This window comes from Pseudophryne corroboree, chromosome 3 (genome assembly GCF_028390025.1).
Source record: "Pseudophryne corroboree isolate aPseCor3 chromosome 3, aPseCor3.hap2, whole genome shotgun sequence".
Lineage (NCBI taxonomy): Eukaryota > Metazoa > Chordata > Amphibia > Anura > Myobatrachidae > Pseudophryne > Pseudophryne corroboree.
In genome coordinates this window covers 144,305,553-144,318,524 of record NC_086446.1, presented here as the reverse complement: position 1 = coordinate 144,318,524, position 12,972 = coordinate 144,305,553, and the positions used below count along the sequence as shown (strand labels likewise).

The following is a 12,972-nucleotide window of genomic DNA, read 5'->3' as shown; positions in this document are numbered from 1 at the left end:
CAGAATCCGTGTCGGTATCTGTGTCAACAATCTGGGATAGTGGGCGCTTATGAGACCCTGACAGTCCCTGCGACATAGGATCAGGCATGGGTTGAGACCCTGACTGTCCCAAAGCTTCAGCCTTGTCTAATCTTTTGTGCAATGAGTTTACACTAGCATTTAAAACATTCCACATATCCATCCAATCAGGTGTCGGCGGAGACACCACATTCATTTGCTCCTGCTCCTCTCTAATATAGCCTTCTTCCTCAGACATGTCGACACACGTGTACCGACACACCACACACACAGGGAATGCTTTTTCTGAAGACAGTTTCCCCACAAGGCCCATTGGAGAGACAGAGAGAGAGAGTATGCCAGCACACACCCCAGCGCTATATAACCCAGGAATAACACAGTAACTTAATGTTTGTCCAGTAGCGCTGCTGTATGTAATTTGCGCCTAATTATGTGCCCCCCCTCTCTTTTCAACCCTCTTGTCTACCGTGGTATAAGCAGGGGAGAGTCCGGGCAGCTTCCTCTCAGCGGTGCTGTGGAGAAAAAATGGCGCTGGTGAGTGCTGAGGGAGAAGCCCCGCCCCCTCGGTTGCGGGCTTCTGTCCCGCTTAAACTGTAAAATTGGCAGGGGCTCATACATATACAGTGCCCAGCTGTATATATGTTATATTTTTGCCAAAAAGAGGTTTATATTGCTGCCCAGGGTGCCCCCCCTGCGCCCTGCACCCTTACAGTGACCGGAGTATGTGAGGTGTATGGGATCAATGGTGCACAGCTGCAGTGCTGTGCATTACCTCAGTGAAGATCATGAACTCTTCTGCCGCCTCTGAAGTCTTCTTTTCTTCTCATACTCACCCGGCTTCTATCTTCTGAATCTGCGAGGGGGACGGCGGCGCGGCTCTGGGATGGACGGCGAGGGTGAGATCCTGCGTACCAATCCCTCTGGAGCTAATGGTGTCCAGTAGCCTAAGAAGCAGGACCTTGCAACTCAGAGAGTAGGGCTGCTTCTCTCCCCTCAGTCCCTCGATGCAGGGAGTCTGTTGCCAGCAGTGCTCCCTGAAAATTAAAAACTTAACAAAATACTTTCTGTCAGAAAGCTCAGGAGAGCTCCTGAAAAGCACCCAGTCTCCACTGGGCACAGTATCAAACTGAGGTATGGAGGAGGGGCATAGAGGGAGGAGCCAGTGCACACCCAGAACTAGAGTCTTTCTTAAAGTGCCCATGTCTCCTGCTATCCCCATGGTCCTTACGGAGTCCCCAGCATACTCTAGGACATTAGAGAAACTAGAATTTTAATACCTACCGGTAAATCCTTTTCTCTTAGTCCGTAGAGGATGCTGGGCACCCGTCCCAGTGTGTACTGTGTCTGCTGTTATTAAATGGCCCTTAACTCCAGAATATTTATGTGGAGACAACTTTCCTGACTTGACCATCTTCCTTGGACGTTTTCCCCCTGTGTGACTGCTCCCCACCTCGAAAGGGTTGCATCCGTGGTCCCTAGGATCCAGTCCTGGATCCCGAACCATCGCCCCTCTAGGAGGTGAGAACTGTGCAGCCACCAATGGAGTGAGATTCTGGTCTTGGAAGACAGGATTATCCTCCGGTGCATGTGTAGGTGGGATCCGGACCACTTGTCCAACAGGTCCCACTGGAACACTCTGGCATGGAACCTGCCAAACTGAATGGCCTCGTAGGCCGCAACCATCTTCCCCAGCAACCGAATGCATTGATGGATTAACACTCTTGCTGGTTTCAGAATTAGTTTGACCAGACTCTGGATCTCCATAGCCTTTCCACTGGAGGAAAACCTCTTCTGTGTCCAGTATCACTCCCAAAAACAACAACCGCGTCATTGGGACCAACTGCGATTTTGGCAAGTTTAGGAGCCAACCATGTTGTTGAAGAACTGTCAGGGAGAGTGCAATGTTTTGCACCAACTGGTCCCTGGATCTCGCCTTTATCAGGAGAACATCCAAGTACGGGATAATTGTGACTCCTTGTTTGCGAAGGAGAACCATCATTTCCGCCATCACCCTGGTGAAAATCCTCGGAGCCGTGGACAGACCAAATGGCAACGTCTGAAATTAGTAATGACAATCCTGAATTGCAAACCTCAGGTAGCTTGATGCAGTGGCTAAATGGGAACATGTAAGTAGGCATCCTTTAAGTTTACCAAAACCATGAAATCTCCTTCCTCCGGACTGGAGATCACTACCGTGAGAGATTCCATCTTGAAATTGAATTTCTTTAGGTAGAAATTGAGGGATTTCAGATTTCAGATTGGTCTGACTGAGCCGTCCGGCTTCGGGACCACGAAGAGGCTTGAATAAAAACCTTCTCCCTGCTGACTAAGGCTGATTTGAACAATCGGTGAGGGGGAACGTCTTGAAACCCCAGTTTGTACCCTTGGGACACTATTTGTAAAACCCATGAGTCCAGGTCCGAATGAATCCAGAACTGACTGAAGAGTTTTAGACGTGCCCCCACTGGTGCGGGCACCTGCAAGAAAGCCCTAGCGTCATGCAGTGGATTTGGCAGAAGCAGAGGACAATCTCTGCTCCTGCAATCTTGAAGAGGCTACAGACCTCTTCCCTCTTCTCCTTCCTCTACCTGCAAAGAAAGGGGAATCTTAACTTCTTGCATATCTATTGGGCCGAAATGACTGCATCAGATAATGATGCGTCTTTATCCGTTGAGAGGGAACATAGTGCAAGAAGGTTGACTTACCTGCGGGAGCTGCCGAGATCAAATTAACTAGGCCGGCGCCAAACAAGGCTTCACCTTCATAGGGAAGAGACTCCCTTTCTTCTTGGAGTCAGCATCAGCATTTCCTTGGTGAATCCAGATATACAGGTAATGGGGGGAAGGGGATGTGTTCTGCACCAGCTATTAAATTCTAAATATTTGTATGAAGAGGCCCCAATAAATGTCCATCAGTTATATTAAATATTAATTGTAGGACGTTCGGGGGTGCTACCAGAGACAAGTAATGTTATGCAGGAAAGGAGAAGAGAAAAGAATGTCTCTTTTGCTGGCGCACAAATGATGATTTAAAAATTAACTTTTAATAAATTTGTTAAAATTGTCTAAACACGAAATAAAGTACAATAAGTTTGTATAATGTAATTATCATATATAATAAATGGAAATACATTTATTAATATCAAGGTTCGCTACCTGTGTTGTGTCTTTATTATTGATCCAAATTGACTATATCAATTAGTCTGATACTGAATTACTGGACACTATGTAATATTAGTTGAATGTATATTAGTAATTCACTTGACAAATGTCAGAACTTGGCAATAGTTCTACATATCATACACTTACAGCACTCTTTCCACAATATTTTCCCTTTATTCCAGATCAAATGGTATAATCCCCCACAGTAATTATTCCTGTTATAGTATAGTACAGTATGGTTGCTGGGGACGTCTTTAATGAAAAGAGAGGGAACATCTAATGTGTCTCCTTATGGGTAAAATACTTGCAAGCTAAGTGCTATGAATAGCATCAGCATGTAGATAAATGCTGAGTGTTAGGTGAGTAATGCAGATAAATAGGGATATCTAATAATTCTATAGAATAGTGGGTGAATTATTAGATATCCCTATTTATCTGCACCTCTAAGCACACTATTTGACTGTCCACACCCTGCTGTGCCTATTACCCATCTCCTCCACCACCCTCAACACTGACCCACACATCATTCACCCACAAAGATACAATAAAGGTAGTTTGGATAAATTAGCTAAATGAAATGGATTTAACCAATTTATCTAAATGACCATTTTTGGATGTTTTCCAGTGTTTGGGAGCAAATGGTCAATTGTCATTTGCTGCCACATATTAGCATAATTTTGTTTCAACTAGAAAAAATAAATGGACAGATAATCTAAGTGTGGATCCAGTTTAATGCTGATTTCAGAGCCAACTATAGACTTGATTGAGGTACTGTGTCCTCGGTACCAAATACCAATTAAAATAATATTGTGAGGTGTGAGGTGTTCAAAAAAGACTGAAAATGAGTGGAAATTATGGTTATTGAGGTTAATAATACTATGGGATCAAAATGACCCCCAAATTCTATGATTTAAGCTGTTTTTTAGGGTTTTTTGAAAAAAACACCCGAATCCAAAACACACCCGAATCCGACAAAAAAATTTCGGTGAGGTTTTGCCAAAACGCGTCCGAACCCAAAACACGGCCGCGGAACCGAACCCAAAACCAAAACACAAAACCCGAAAAATTTCCGGTGCACATCACTACTTAATTAGAACTTCGGTCAATGTGAATTAACCATTGGACTCAACCATGGTTATCCTTAAAACCCAGGGGTCTATTTAAGATCGATCTTAATCGATGTTGGGCTTCCAGGTTGAAAAAAACACACATTTACTAACATTTTAAAATTTATATAAAAAATCATCTGTTCGTAAATGCAGTGCACATGGTTTTGCCCAACTGCTAACAAAAATCCTGCTGCGATCAACTCAGAATTACCCCCCATGTGCACTGCAGGGAAGGCAGATTTAACATGTGCAGAGAGAGGCCCTCATTCCGAGTTGATCGCTCGCAAGCTGCTTTTAGCATCATTGCACACGCTAAGCCGCCGCCTACTGGGAGTGAATCTTAGCATCTTAAAATTGCGAAAGAAAGATTCGCAATATTGCGAAAAGACATCTCTGTGCTGTTTCTGAATAGCTCGAGACTTACTCTGCCAGTGCGATCAGTTCAGTGCTTGTCGTTCCTGGTTTGACGTCACAAACACACCCAGCGTTCGCCCAGACACTCCTCCGTTTCTCCAGCCACTCCCGCGTTTTTCCCAGAAACGGTAGCGTTTTTTCCCACATGCCCATAAAATGACCAGTTTCCGCCCAGAAACACCCACTTCCTGTCAATCACACTCCGATCACCAGAACGAAGAAAAAACCTCGTAATGCCGTGAGTAAAATTCCTAACTGTATAGCAAATTTACTTGGCGCAGTCACAGTGCGAACATTGCGCATGCGCAATAATCGGAAAATCGCTGCGATGCGAAGAAAATTACCGAGCGAACAACTCGGAATGACCACCAGAGTTAGATTTGGGTGTGGTGTGTTCAATCTGCAATCTGATTTGCAGTGTAAAAATAAAGCAGTCAGTATTTACCATGCACAGAAACAAATTAACTCACCCAAATCTAACTCTTTCAGCACATGTTATATCTGCCTCCCCTGCAGTACACATGGTTTTGCCCAACTGCTAACAAAATTCCTGCTGCGATCAACTTGGAATTACCCCCATCGATTGATGTTTTCACACTGCTCGTTCCAACCGCAAAAACTATGAAGAGGATGGGGGCATATACGCAGGGTCCATCCTGTGCATGTGCCTACATTTTCTACGGGTGCCCCGCAGAAAATGCGAATGCCTCTGCCTGTCAATCAGTAGAGGGCGTACCTTCGCAGGTATATCGCGATCATGAGCCATGTCTCCCATTTTTGTCATTATAGGTGCTCTGTGAGCTGCTGACCATGCCCCAGCCCCTCTGTCTCCCGTGAATAGACATTGTGGCTTATTCAGACCAGATCGCTTCAATTTATTTTCACCCAGCGGGCAATCAGGTCTGCACTGCACATGCGTATGCGCCACAATGCGTAGGTGCGACGGTCCGGAGATCACAAGAAGATTGAGAAGAAGAGGGTGTTTGTGTGGGTGGCAACTGAATGTTTCTAGGGAGTGTCCGGAAAAACACTGGAGGGACCCGGCGTTTTGTGGGAGGATTTGTGACGTCACCTCAATGGCTGAGTAAGTGCTGAGCTGTGCAGCTCTTGTGCACATGTGATCACACACCTGCACAGCAAATTTTCCCTTCCGCTGTAGGCGTCAACTACCTGAGCACAGGGATGCAAAAAACACACCCTAGCGATCAGGTCTGAATTACCCACAATGTGCATATTTGCAGAGCAACAAGCTACAGGGAGCCTTCCACCCCCCCCTTCCCCATGACTATGGGACACTGGGGGGGGGGGGGGGGTTGTTTGGGTTAGCTGGACATTCCCAAAAAAGTGACTGTCCTGCAAAAATTGGGTTAGTTGGGAGGTATGTGCAAATACATTTATTGTTTTGCATGCAGGGTAAATACTGGCTTCTTTGACATTTAGCCACAAATGCTGCACAGTTGAATTACAGTATTACACTGCAATTAACAGTTATGCTAGGACATTCCTTCTCCCAAAATCTACCTCTCTCTGCATGTTACATCTGTCCCACAGTGGCGTGCGGTGAGGTCAGTGGCTAGTGAGGCACTACAGCCATAATGTCCGCTGAATTCTGCCGATGACCCTTAGCCAATGCCCGCTACTGCCTCTGAGCCGATACCCACTGCCACCGCCAATGGCTTACAAACTCTCCCACAATCAACTGACCCAGCCCTCCACCACTAATTTCTATCTCAGTCCGATGCCGCCAATGCCCTGCTCATTGTTCTTGTGATATATTATAAATTTTTAAAGAAAAAAAAAATGAGTGTTTGGGACTGGGAAGGGTGAGGGAGGAGGACATGAATGCACTTTTGTTGTCCAGGGCTTCCATTAACTTAAAGGAGAAGGGTCTGAATGGGTTAAAAAAAAATGTGTGAGGTCCCCCCTCCTTAGTATAACCAGCCTCTTTGAGCCGGTCCTGGTTATTTAAATACTGGGGGGAAAAATGGACAGAGGTTCCCCGTATTTAGACAACCAGCACCGGGCTCTTAGACGGGTCCTGGTTCCAAAAATACGTGGGACAAAAGATGTAGGGGTCCCCCATATTTTTAAAACCAGCACCGGGCTCCACTAGCCAGAGAGATAATGCCACAGACGGGGGACACTTTTATGTAGGTCCCTGCGGCCCTGGCATTACCCCTCCAACTAGTCACCCCTGGCCGGGGTTCCCTGGAGGAGTGGGGACCCCTTAAATCAAGAGGTTCCTCCCCTCGAGGCACCCAAGGGCCAGGGGTGAAGCCCGAGGCTGTCCCCAGCACCCCTGGGTGGTGGGTGCCGGGCTGATAGCCATAAGTGTAAAAAAAGAACATTGTTTTTTTGTTGTGGAAGTACAAGGCCCAGCAAGCCTCCCCCACTTGCTGGTACTTGGAGAACCTCAAGTACCAGCAGGCGGGGAAATAACGGGCTCGCTGGTACCTGTAGTTCTACAACAACAAAAAAATACCCAAATAAAAACACAAACACACACACCGTGACAGTAAAATTATTGAGACAGGCTGTAGCATGTGGATGCATGTAACCCTATAAAAGTGATGGATTGGGTGACTATTACAATACCCACTGTTGCTGTCTGAAAAATGATGGATTTATAGATTGCTCTGCCGAGATATGTTTTTTTTCTAAAATGCACCACAGGTATGGATGGATAGTATACTTGATGACACAGAGGTAGGTAGAGCAGTGGCCTACTGTACCGTACTGCTATATATTATATTATTTATTATTATTATTATCCTTTATTTATATGGCGCCACAAGGGTTCCGCAGCACCCAATTACAGAGTACATAAACAAATAATCAAACAGGAAAACAGCAACTTACAGTTGATGACAATATAGGACAAGTACAGGGTAAATAAACATAGCTACATCAGCAGATGACACTGGAATAAGTATCAGGTGGCAGAAGACTGCTGGATTTGGTGCAGCTGAAGATTATTAAAGTAAGAAAAGAGTAAGCACATGAGGGAAGAGGGCCCTGCTCGTGAGAGCTTACATTCTAAAGGGGAGGGGTAGACAGACAGGGGTGAGACAGATGGGGTACATAGAGAGCGTGGAACAGAGGTTTAGGATGAGATTTGGCTGGGTTTGGTGAAGAAGTGGGTCTTGAGAGCCCATTTGAAGTTTTGTAGAGAGGTGGAGAGTCTGAGGGGGAGAGGTAGGGAATTCCAGAGAAGTGGTGCAGCACGTGAAAAATCTTGGAGGTAGGAGTGGGAGGAAGTAATCCGTAGGCAGGAGAGTCGGCGTGCATTAGCAGAGCGAAGAGGACGGGTGGGAGTGTAAAGCGAGATAAGATCAGAGATGTAGATGGGAGAGGAGTGGTTAGGGGCTTTGTAAGCAAGTGTGAGAAGCTTGAAATGGATTCTGAAAGGGAAGGGGAGCCAGGGAAGGACTAGTAAGAGAGGAGAGGTGGACGTAGTGCATTTGGTGAGGAAAATGAGCCGGGCAGCAGCATTGACGATATATTGGAGTGGAGAGAGGTATTTGTCAGGAATGCCAGTCAGGAGGAGATTACAGTAGTCCAGTCTGGAGATGACCAGTGAGTGGATAAGAGTCTTAGTAGCATCCTGGGTCAGAAAGGGTCTGATCCTGGAAATATTTTTTAGATGAAAACGGCAGGTTTGTAAGAGGTGCTGAATGTGTGGTTTGAAGGAGAGGGAGGAGTCAAGGATTACTCCAAGACAGCGCACTTGGGGGGTAGAGGAGATAGTAGTGCCATCAATAGATAATGAGATTGTAGGAGGTGAGGTTATGCGGGAGGGAGGGAAGATGATCAGCTCGATCTTAGACATGTTAAGTTTAAGAAAGCGCTGGGACATCCAGGAAGAGATAGCAGAGAGACAGTTGGAGATACGAGTGAGGAGAGTAGGGGAGAGGTCTGGAGAGGAAAGATAGATTTGAGTGTCATCAGCATAGAGATGATATTGGAAACCAAAAGAACTAATGAGCTTACCTAGTGAGGACGTATAGAGAGAGAAGAGGACCAAGGACAGAACCTTGGGGTACCCCTACAGTTAGTGGAAGTGAGGGGGAGGTGGAGTCATGAGAGGAGACAGAGAATGAACGGTCAGAAAGGTAGGACGACAACCAAGAGAGGGGAGTGTTACGCAGACCAATGGAGTGAAGGATTTGCAGTAGGAGAGGATGGTCCACAGTGTCAAAAGCAGCAGAGAGATCAAGTAGAATAAGTAGAGAGTAGTGTCCCTTAGATTTAGCAGCATGGAGGTCATTGCATACTTTTGTAAGGGCAGTTTCAGTGGAGTGGAGAGGACGGAAGCCAGACTGGAATGGGTCAAGCAGTGAGTGTGAGGAAAGAAAGGAAGTAAGGCGGTTGTAGACAATACGCTCAAGGAGTTTGGAGGCAAAAGGGAGAAGAGAGATGGGTCGGTAGTTGGAGAGAGTGTTTGGATCAAGGGTAGGTTTTTTAAGAATAGGAGAGATGAGAGCGTGGTTGAAGGCAGATGGGACAGTGCCTGATGAGAGGGAGAGATTGAGAAGGTGGGAAAGATGGGAACAAGCAGAAGAAGAGATGTGGCAGAGGAGGCGGGAGGGGATAGGGTCAAGTGGGGAGGTGGTGAGGGGACAGGAACGAATGAGGGCCATGACTTCCTCTCCAGATGCATGGGAGAAAGATGACAGAGTTGGTGCGAGGGATGGGGAGGGTTGGTAAGGGATGGGAGAAGGCTGGTTACTGATAGTCTGGTGTGATGTGATGTCAGCTCTGGTAAAAGTCAGATTTCTTTGTCTCAGATCTTCCTCTAGCCTTGTTCTTATTTCGAGAGTTCCCTTGTGCTGCCTCAGTTGGATCTCCTTCACTTGACAGGGGGGTGCCCGAGCAGCGACCCTCCCCAGCTCTAGCCCAACTCCTACTAACCTGCCAGGTGAGATACTATAATCACGAAGGTGCTTCTCCCAGGGCAAGGCTCACCCATTGCACTCTGGGTGTGCTGCTCCTGCGATTTCCCCAAATGTGGGAAACTTGACTGCATAATTTGTGTTTCCCCTGGTCGGCTCTCGTATAATTCAGATCTCTTTGTCTCAGGTCTCTCTCCAGCCTAGTTTGCTGTCTGTTTCCACTTCTCTTTTCTTGAGCTGCTCCCTTCTATGCCCTTGCGCACTATCCTGACTTCTCCCGTCTGCTTACTTTGTGCCTTCCAACGCACAATGCGAACTACAGGTAGTGCTGCAGGTCCCACACCCTTTTATTTGCCTTACAGAGCAGCTCTGGAGCTGTTACAGTGCCCAGCTGCTGCAAGAAATCAGCTTGAATGCTTCGGGGCTGGGGCATAGCCAACATGAGCCCCACACCGAAGGAGGGTGGAGGTGTTTAATGCGAACTAGGGGTCATCCAAGCTCCGAAAAATGCTGCCATGCCCCGCACGCCCCTTTTCTCTTTTCATATGCAGACGAGGGTTGAAGCCAACTTTGACCCACTGCTTGGATGACATCACCATATGCAAATCCATCTGCTGCAGGCCTTCCCCCAGGAATGCTTGCACTAGTTGTTGCATTTGGTTTGTTGTTTGGGGGTGCTTCAGTATTAGGTAGCCTTCTGCCCTCCCATGTTCATCTGAAAATATGTGTTCTCCCTGCAGTTGTTGTCCCCAGATGAGAGTTCCCTTGTGCTGCCTCAGTTGAATCTCCTTTACTTGACAGAGATGTGCCTGAGCAGCGGCCCTCCCAAGCCCTATCCCAAATCATACTTATTTTGCATAGGAGATACCATGGTCATGAAGATTGTTCTCCCAGGGTGAGGTTCATTCATTGTATTCTGGGTATGCTGACCCGTATGATTTCCCCAAATGTGGGAAACTCGACTGCATTATTTGTGGTAGTGGGGGACTGTGTTTGTTCTTTCCTCTGGTCAGCTCTGGTAAAAGTCAGATTTATTTGTCTCAGATCTTCCTCTAGCCTTGTTCTTCTTTCGAGAGATTCCTTGTGCTGCCTCAGTTGGATCTCCTTCACTTGACAGGGGGGTGCCCGAGCAGCGACCCTCCCCAGCTCTAGCCCAACTCCTACTTACCTGCCAGGTGATATACTATGATCATGAAGGTGCTTCTCCCAGGGCAAGGCTCACTCATTGCACTCTGGGTGTGCTGCTCCTGTGATTTTTCCAAATGTGGGAAACTTGACTGCATAATTTGTTTTTCCCCTGGTCGGCTCTCGTATAATTCAGATCTCTTTGTCTCAGGTCTCTCTCCAGCCTAGTTTGCTGTCTGTTTCCACTTCTCTTTTCTTGAGCCGCTCCCTTCTATGCCCTTGCGCACTATCCTGACTTCTCCCGTCTGCTTAATTTGACTACAACCACCAATATATTCTGCTGCACTATATATATGCAAAGCTAATTCTGCTGGGTAATTACAACTGACTAAAACCACCAATATATTCTGCTGCACTATATCTATATTTGCAAAGCTAATTCTGCTGGGTAATTACAATTGACTACAACCACCAATATATTCTGCTGCACTATATCTATATATGCAAAGCTAATTCTGCTGAGTAATTACAATTGACTACAACCACCAATATATTCTGCTGCACTATATCTATATATGCAAAGCTAATTCTGCTGGGTAATGCAAATTGAAACATTATTGCATAGTATGTGATTTTGAAGTACTTTTTTAAAGTTTTGAATGATATAGACCCAGTTTAATCTTTGTGGAATGCCTGGTTGTTGTTTTTAAGGTAATTTATTGCCTGGCATTTGAGGGGGTGGGGTGTGGTTACAGATTTCAATTATTGGTTTCACTTGTAATAGTCTTCTACTTAAGTCCAATGGTGTAGGCTGTGCAAAGCCGTTTGGCTGTGCATTTATTGATCTAAGCATGCATTTTTATCAAAGCGTGATAAAATTGACACATAACAGCAGTGTTCAATCAGCATTAATTTATCTTCAGCTGATATCGATTGTGAATTGACGTTTCTTCTCTTCTTGTCACCTACAGGTAATTACAATTGACTACAACCACCAATATATTCTGCTGCACTATATCTATATATGCAAAGCTAATTCTGCTGGGTAATGCAAATTGAAACATTATTGCATAGTATGTGATTTTGAAGTACTTTTTTAAAGTTTTGAATGATATAGACCCAGTTTAGTCTTTGTGGAATGCCTGGTTGTTGTTTTTAAGGTAATTTATTGCCTGGCATTTGAGGGGGTGGGGTGTGGTTACAGATTTCAATTATTGGTTTCACTTGTAATAGTCTTCTACTTAAGTCCAATGGTGTAGGCTGTGCAAAGCCATTTGGCTGTGCATTTATTGATCTAAGCGTGCATTTTTATCAAACCGTGATAAAATTGACACATAACAGCAGTGTTCAATCAGCGTTCAATCGAAGTGAAAAAGAAGGAAAACAGAAGCACACCAATCTAACAAAACAAAGAAAACTGAAGAACTAATAACAAATGTGAGTCACTTACTCCTCAGATCACTCACCTCCTGATTGTTGCATCTGTTTACATAGCACAGAACTACCTTACTTGGACATTTCATAAACCATCCATTTCACCTACAAATGCCTGTATCTGTATTATTGTAATTTTGTTTTTTAAGCACAGCTGCACCAATGCAATTTTACCTGCAAACACTTAAAACATCTAACATAATTACCATTGCTTCTTAAACCTCTCACAATCCTTTCATTTCTTACACTCCAAATACTTTTCTGCACCCACTTTATCTACGCTTTTGACTCATTTCATACTAAATCTACACCCCTTGAGCCTACACAGCTTTTCTCACCTGCATTTCTGCAATTCTTCTGCTCGGATTGCCTTACAGTCTCCTCTCCTACTTCCACTTTCCCTCAACCTATTTACCTACTTAACACTATGTCAAGGTTTTCTTATACTCCCCACATCACTAAGTGTCTACCTAATAATGTATCTTTAGCCTTCCCCCCTAGTCTCCTCCACCTCCTCCTCTCTCCCCTCCTCTGTCTCCCCTCCATCCCTCTGTTTCCTTCCCCCACCTTTCCTGTTACCCCACTTTCATTCACCTCTGCCCCATGGTCCTGCTACCCCACAACTCAGCCCTGCTCCCTCTCTCCCTTCCCTGTCACCTCCCCACACCCCCATCCACATCACACTGACCTCCCTCCCTGCCCACCTCCTGCAGTTTCCCCTCCTAGCTCAGGCACCCGTACCATCACTACTCTCTCATCATCCCTGCCCTCAAAGTTAATCCCACCTCATCGCTACAGCAACCCTGAAAATCTAATTCA

General features: G+C 45.7%; 3 non-coding genes across 3 annotated transcripts; all 3 read left to right on the top strand.

Moving 5' to 3' along the window:
* The first annotated feature begins 9,605 nt into the window (after positions 1-9,605).
* LOC134899407 (U1 spliceosomal RNA) lies at positions 9,606-9,768 on the top strand. Its single transcript, XR_010173083.1, has one exon. It is a non-coding gene; the product is annotated as a U1 spliceosomal RNA (small nuclear RNA).
* Positions 9,769-10,438: 670 nt separating this feature from the next.
* Positions 10,439-10,602, top strand: LOC134899027 (U1 spliceosomal RNA). The gene has a single exon (XR_010172713.1). It is a non-coding gene; the product is annotated as a U1 spliceosomal RNA (small nuclear RNA).
* A 152-nt stretch (positions 10,603-10,754) lies between these two features.
* LOC134899629 (U1 spliceosomal RNA) lies at positions 10,755-10,917 on the top strand. The gene has a single exon (XR_010173281.1). It is a non-coding gene; the product is annotated as a U1 spliceosomal RNA (small nuclear RNA).
* Positions 10,918-12,972: the final 2,055 nt, after the last annotated feature.